This window comes from Simochromis diagramma, unplaced genomic scaffold, assembly GCF_900408965.1.
Source record: "Simochromis diagramma unplaced genomic scaffold, fSimDia1.1 OVJJ01000316.1, whole genome shotgun sequence".
NCBI lineage: Eukaryota > Metazoa > Chordata > Actinopteri > Cichliformes > Cichlidae > Simochromis > Simochromis diagramma.
In genome coordinates this window covers 44231-51970 of record NW_024387221.1, presented here as the reverse complement: position 1 = coordinate 51970, position 7740 = coordinate 44231, and the positions used below count along the sequence as shown (strand labels likewise).

The following is a 7740-nucleotide window of genomic DNA, read 5'->3' as shown; positions in this document are numbered from 1 at the left end:
TGCACCTGCTGTTTTCTTTGCAAATTTGCATCATAGGATTGTTTTTTGTTTTTCCTGCAGTATATAAAAATTGCTGTATCTCCAAAATAAAACTATGAAGACACTCAAAATAAATTTCCTGTGGTGGGAAACTATTTCTTGCAACTTTTTTGCATTTAAAGTTTTGAGGGATAAACCTCTTAAATTTCTCCAAGTAGAAATATATGTAAAAAAAAAACAAAAACGATTTTCAATTTTTTGTAGTTTATTGCACTTTTTTGCAATTAATGTAGTTACTATGGACTTAATGCATACATATTATTAAAATATGGGCTATAACAGTTGTATTTATGTATAGCAACTTGAAATGCTCCCAAAAATGACACTACAGCATGTAAAAAAATAATTTAAGCTCTGGCGGACTTGGTTCTATGGTAGGTCTTAAAGGGTTAAATAAATATCGTCAAATAATCGAGATCTCAATTTCAATTTATAAACATAACATGTACCACCTGTCAAACTGGGTGTTTGTTACACCAGTGAGGTGGTCCTGTCTCTTACAAAGCATCCTGCATCATGTTTCTGTTGTTAACAGTGAGATTTGACTTATCCTCCCATTTATCAGATTCCTAAACTTGTGTTTATGGCATTAACATAAAACTCCGATTAACTGAGAGCACAGCAGGTCTGTTTCACTGGACATGAATTTGTAGCAGCTTCCCAATCTCTACAAAGCAGCAGTGGTTCCCAGTACCCACTGGCCTCCCTTCATAACATCCATTGGAACCAAATGAAGAGAAACTCGTCTCGGGGTCCAATCACTCCAGCTTAAAGACAGCTTTATGCATCCAGATGTTTTGGTGTGAGCTGCACAGTCTGTAGCTACGAGCTGTCTTCTCTTCAATGTAATGATTCTGGTGCTCAAAGCATCAAACAGTTATTTAAAAAAACTGAGCAGGAAGCTTTCAGAAATCCTGAACCGCTTCCTTAAAACATGCCGTGAGCTTGGCTAAGGAAGATGTTTAGCTTACATCCCACCACAAGCCTCTCATCATGGACACGTCCTTGACTCATTCGTTTGGCAGACGTTAGTTTGGCAGATAGAAAGTCGTTGTTGTGTTGATGTGTGATGAATGATCCCTGTAAACCATCAGAACTTCAGAAAGTTCTACATGCATCACCAACAACTCAAGGAACAACTCACCATCAGTGTCCACCAGTCCGACAGTCACAGGTTCAGATTCGGCGCTCGGCTCTCCGACTCCGTAGAATGTTCTCTGCCCGGACACGAAACTTTACTGCCGATCTGGGAGGAGGTTCTAGAGACAAACAGACACTTCACCGACCCTTAAAACAGCCCTTTAACAGTTTCTGAGCCGTGCTGCGAGAGAACACTCACCTGTACGTTGTTAGGAGGTGCTATTGCAGGACACCAGGTGTTTCCACTGCTGCTCCACGGAGTCCCAGATCTCCCGTTTATAGGACTGCACGGCGCTACCTCCATCGTAGGTCGGCCCGTACCAAGACAGCGTCAGGCAGGACCGACGGATGTCTGAGGCCGCAGGAACCTTTGCTGGGGTCGGTTTATCTGAGGAGGGAGGGGATAGATGACGATGAACACAAGCTGAAAATATTAAATTTTGCAGCTGATTCTTTCAGGAATCATTAAACAGGAAGTGCAGACGCTGCTGTCTCACCGACGATGGTGAGGTTGAGGGCTGCCTGTCTGAGGCCGTAGCTGTTCTTCAGCTCGATGTTGGTAGCAGCCACAGTGTTCCTGCTGCCCGCTGCGATGGTCAGCCTGCTGCTGCTGTCGTTACTCTCGATGGAGATGTCATCTGACCCTCCTGGATCTGAGCCCGAGACCGGAGAGGCAGGAGGACGCTTAGACAAACACTTAAACGTACCATAGCCTCAGCCTTAGTCTCTCTCTGTGTGTTTGATCTCACCGGTTTCCTGAACTTCAGCCAGGTGCAGGTGATGGGCGGAGCTCCAGAAACTTGCAAGGATCTCCACTTTCTCCCCCGCCAGAATCTTCATGTCCTCAGGGAAACTGCAGGATCTGAGGAGGCAGAGCTACACACACATATCAATAATCTATAATCAATAACAGGAGTCCTGCATTACGAGACCTTTAATAATAATTAAATAATAATTCCTTTAATAATAGTGTGGGAACTGACTGTGATCAATACTCAGTCGTGGAAGAGGAAGAACAAAGTCGTCACCAGACTCCATGTTCTTTCTATTTTAATCTGACTAGGAGCTGAATGAAATCAGCAATCAAGCAACTTCTGAATGAAAATTTCAGCAACAGCAGTTTTACCATCATCACATTGCTCCAAGGCACTTAGGCAGAGTTTCAGCCAGAACTGCAGCGCCCCCTGCTGTCAGTCAGGCATTAGACTGACTTTGTTATACTTCAAATGCAAAGAAAGAAGTTTTGCCTTCATGACTTTGCAGTTTTTGTACATCTCTTTTTTATTATTGATTGATTGTCTGACAGTCCAGCTCTAAAGTGACACTAAAGGGCCAATAAACCCGCTCTTCCCTGCAGGAATAACAGAGACAGACACTAACACATGGGCTGTGTCCCAATTCAGGGTCTGCAGCCTTCAAGGCCGCATTTGAAGGCCGATTACGTCACAGCGACGGACGAAGGCTGTCCCAATTCAAAGGCTGCTCGAAATGCGGCCCTCAAATGCGTCCTTCATTTCCCTGAATTTTAAGGACGGGCCTGTGAAGCTTTCATGGCCCAACATATCCCAGACTTCATAGCGCGGCGGTGGGTGTAGAGTGAACTTTAAGTAAGTACTGAATATGACGTCACTTATTTATGTTGTTTAATAACGAAGAACATTAAAACATTGCTGTTGGCCACATGTCGGCAAAGTTATGTGATATTAGTGACGTTTGTACTAACTTGGTTTTAAAGCTTTTACTTTAAAGTATACGCCGTTCGATAGTCGACCTTAATCTTACAGAGAATGTGATGATTTCATGGATGGAGAGAATAGACAGACTGTTCCCTGTTTGTGAAGGACTGCTAGGAAAGTTTAACATAACTGTCTGTGCTGAATCAGTCTTATTAGGTAATGTTCAAATAATGTGATCATCCCAGTGTTTCCAGTGTGGGAGAAAGTACTCAGGGCCTTCAAGTTACACACTATGAAAGGCAGCAACAAGTTTAATGTTCAGAAACCTAAAGTATGTATCAGCAGCAGAATGGAGCTAAAAATAAATGTTTGTTTCAGTTCTATGAAGCTTTGAGTATTTTGGATCAGTAGCTGCTGTGTTTGTTGCATCATATTGCTGTGAACTGTTTATATGCTTTATATATTCTGAGCTAAGTTGATCTATAGTGTTACATCATATTCTATAAGGATGTTATGTGTTTGTAGACTTTCTGCCCCAGTTTGACCCATTTAGCAGAAGTCAGCCTGTTTAAGGCTCTGATATCTATTCTGTGTGACTTAAAGCAGTTATGACATGGTTCTGATTTTCTCACCCAATAAAGGAATATTTCATATATCAGTCTACTCTTCATTCTATCAGACACAGTTATCACAGCTCGTACATTTGCTTTTTATAAATATATGTAAGCATTGAGCCAAATTTAGTAATGACAACATATTAAAAGAACAATATTTGTCCTCTTATAATACATCTGTATATACACTGTCACAGATACTGAGTGTCTTTGAGTGAAGATTTATAATTTATAATATAAATTTATAAATAACTTGAATCTTTACTGAAGCTCAGTGTTTGGCACAGAGTTCATGTTCACTGGTGTAATAACTAATAATGATAACATAATAACTGTAATATTGGCCATATTATATTTACATTACCAAAGTGAGAGGACTCAGATAGCTCACATAAAAACAAACAAACAAAATGAACAAAAGATTGTTCTCCTTCATCTCTGTCAAACAAAGCTGTTATGACACGTTCCAGCTGTTAGTATCATGGTTGCTAGGCAAACCTGGCAGCGCGACGGAGGCTAGACCGCCCATTTCACAAGCCTCGCACTTCCGGCCTTAGCGGTCTTTGAGTACGCGGGCCCTTGTGGACCGTTAAGGCTGCAGACCCTGAATTGGGATACAGCCATGTTGTCCAGAACATGCCCGCCTTTCCCATAATGCACCTGTCTCAGCAGGACCTCCCTGCCTGGTAAACATGATCACTACAGGTGAGTCTCACCTTGTTGGGCGGAGTCTTGGAGTTGGCTTCTTTATTCTGGCTTCACCTGAAACAAGAACACAGCAGGCGGTCAGACACTTGAACCAGACTTTCAGACGAGCTGTGATGAGGAAACGTGTGGCTGTCATTTACAGCAGAATCAGATCTACTGGAAACACGATGACTTATTCATGAGGTCTTATAAGCCCCTCAGAGCCTTCTCAAAATCTTGCAACCATCAAGCAACGAATATTGTTGTACTGCACAAACTGAGCCCTGGACCAGATGATGCAAAGACCCCATGAGGGTGCAACAAATTCAATAACCTCATTATGTTACTCTGGAGCTTCCCAACACCTCTGCAACTTCCACAGCGACCCTTAAAACCTGCCTTAACCTATTAAGACCGCATGCCACGTGGACAGAGAATTTCAAGGTCTAAACATCCTTAAAAACAGTTCCTGGCAAGTGTTCAAACAACCTTTCACAAACCACCCCTGAGACCTTTAATAGCCCCCAAAGACCACTCTGACAGGACTACTGACATGTCAGTGCATTTAGAATAGTTTTACCACCTCCACAGAAACTAAAATGTTGTCGGTAAAAACAGGGGATTAGCTAACTTCACGGAGACCATTAAAACACATTCCTGTGTACTTCTGGGAAATTAATGTAACCGTTCTTTCAAGACCTCTAACACTCACTAAGGAGCGTTAATGAACTTGTAAAATCTCCACTGGACCCTCTCCACGGTCCTCTGGAGCGTCTTTAAGACCTTGGCCAGCTCCAACTTTAAACCCTCCATAAACCAATTCAGGAGCTCTGAAACAAGTGGACAATCTCCTCAGTGATCCTGCAGACTTCCTCTGGAACCTTTTAAAAACTCCAGAGAGGGCCCTCATCAAGTTTCTACCATGAGACCTCTGAAAACACTGAGCAGACCGAAACACCTCCCTGCACACAAGCTTCATTAACACTACGTTTCCCATCAGACACTGCACACAGACCTGGTGACCCTGTAAGCATCACACTCACAACAAAGATGAAATGATGACACTGAAGTGAGGACATTTACAGAAATGTTCCTCGTTTAGAAAAATAGCACAGACGAATAAAATATGCACGAAATAAAAAACGTGAATGTGCAACAAGCACATCTGAAACTAAGTGAAGAGTGTCATGTAAGTACAGACACGGTTTTTCCTGACTGCTTTCACACGTTGTCTCACATCGTCCTGCTTTGTTGTGTTTTTATGGATAGCAGAAGACTCTGTGCGACAGGAACCACACAGCTTATACTGAGCCTCTCTGAGTTTGTGTCGTGAGGCTGTTTGTCTTCTTCTCTTTTAAAATGTTTCTGTCATCAGCTGCTTTTCTTTTTTAGTTTTAAGGAACTTTGTCCTCACAGAACATCTAGTAGAGGCAGGAGGAGGAGGAGAAGAATGTGAGACAGACGAAGAGCATCTCTGATGACCGTACATGGACAATCTAAAAATAGTTCCACTGGATGCAGGAAATAGTTCCTGGAGTTTGTTTTTCTTGAGATGGCTGCAGATGAAGAGGATAGAAGAATCTGTTCACGCTGTCTTCTTTCTTTGTTTCCTCCTTCAGATGTTTAAGACTTCCACCTGACCACACCACAAAGTCTTGCTGTTACCATCGGTCTGGAGCTCAAGGGCTCCGTCCTTCCAGCCTCGCTGCTTTGGCTCTGTTTTCCTTTGGAAACACAAACACGAGGATTTTCCAGCACAAAGTTATTTTTGCTCTCACAGAAACTCGCAAAACAAGCTTGAAGCTGCTACAGTCAAAAAAAGCAGCTGCTCGCTTCATGCCCCAAATAAAAATGGTGGATGTCATCAAGTCGCTCAATGGTGCTGTGACGTCCTTAACACCGGCCACTCAGGTCCCAGTGACGTGGTGACATCATCAGGTCAGCACAAGTTGCACGCTTGGCTGGTTTTTGTTACTTGTCTGCAGAGAAAACACACACGCACGCACACACACACACGCACGCACACACCGCACGCACACACATGCACGCACGCACTCACTCACACACCGCACGCACGCACGGACGCGCACACACAAACGCACGCACACACACGCACGCACACAATGCACGCACGCACTCACTCACCACACACACACGCACGCACACACACGCACGCACACTCACTCACACACGCACGCACACGCACGCACGCACACACACGCACGCACACTCACACACGCACGCACACACACGCACGCACACACACACACGCACGCACACACACACACGCACGCACGCACACACTCACACACACACGTGCACACAAGCATACGTTCACACCTGCTTTGGAAGCAGGACGGTTTGTGTCTCCTGTCAGTAAAGCTTTAAAACGAACCGCCTGGTGAGCCGAGCCTCTCTCTGACCGACACTCCGACTTTCACTTTCATGTGTGAAGCTCTGACCTTTGAACCGCGGTGACTGTCTGAGCTGCAGAATCAGACACTGAACCTTAGTAAGAAGCTGATGAATGTGTGCAGGAAACACTTTCAGTCTGAGCACTTGACATCAGTGTGTAACCACCGTGTGCAGACATCAGTGTGTGACCACGCGACGCTTCAGTATGTACAGCGGCCCCTCCCCCGTCTGTCAGCAGGTTAGTATGAGAAAGCTCATGAATGAGGAAACACAAACAGAAGCTGAGCTCTGAATGTCAAACTGTCCTCACAAAGACAGGCGAGCACAGGTCCTGCAGCTTTGATATTAATCAGCTGACGGTCAGAGCTGCACTCTGATTGGCTCCTTGCTCTGTCAGTCACAGGAAGCACTTCTGTTTTTACTTCTGCACTGAAAGTGAAGAACTCAGTGTTCCTGTACACGCCATCCCAAAATATCAGCTGCATACCTGCTGACACGCCGCTGCAATAAGAGCCCCTGAAAACATCCCCCCAACCCCCGACCACATGGGGTTTTAAAAAGTTTTAACAATGTTTAGCCCCGCCCACTCGTAGCTGCAGACTAAACTGACAGGTGAGAGTGAGCAGCACCTGCAGCAGATGGTTAGGACAGGGAGCAGCCTCTCCGTTGTCTTGTGCTCAGTCTTTACTGTAACTGTGTTTCAGGGTGGAGGCTGACACATGCACACACGCTGCACCACACAGCCTCCAACCTGCTGCGTGTCTCTAAGCTAACGTGGGCCCAGCAGGCGGACAAGAACGGCTTCACTCGACACTTCCACGCTTTTAATCAGCACGCAAAGTAAAACAAAGTCTGTCAGAGCGCGAGAGTCAGAAACCAGGCCTTAAATGGAAGTGGGAGAGGAGCAGCGCCCCCTCCCCGACATCATCGCCCCGTCCTTCCTCCCTCTGTCTGCTGCTAAAACTCTGCGGTCTCCGAGAAGTGACTGAAACCAAAGCAGGAGCCGAGCTCCGGTCTGAGAAACTCTCAGCTCATGTTCAGGTAGATTCAACTCTGAGTCTGTTCGCATACATGTGAACAAACAGTTAAAGGTCAGGGGTCAGCGCCGTGGAGAGGGTTTCAGCTTTGAACGCAAGAAAAGTGTCTGTGGGCTGTGATATGAACCTGAT

The 7740-nt window shown here is 45.0% G+C and overlaps 1 pseudogene; it reads right to left on the bottom strand.

Moving 5' to 3' along the window:
- Positions 1-1388: 1388 nt before the first annotated feature.
- The window catches only part of LOC120746548, a 28593-nt pseudogene continuing 22241 nt past the window's right edge, over positions 1389-7740 (bottom strand).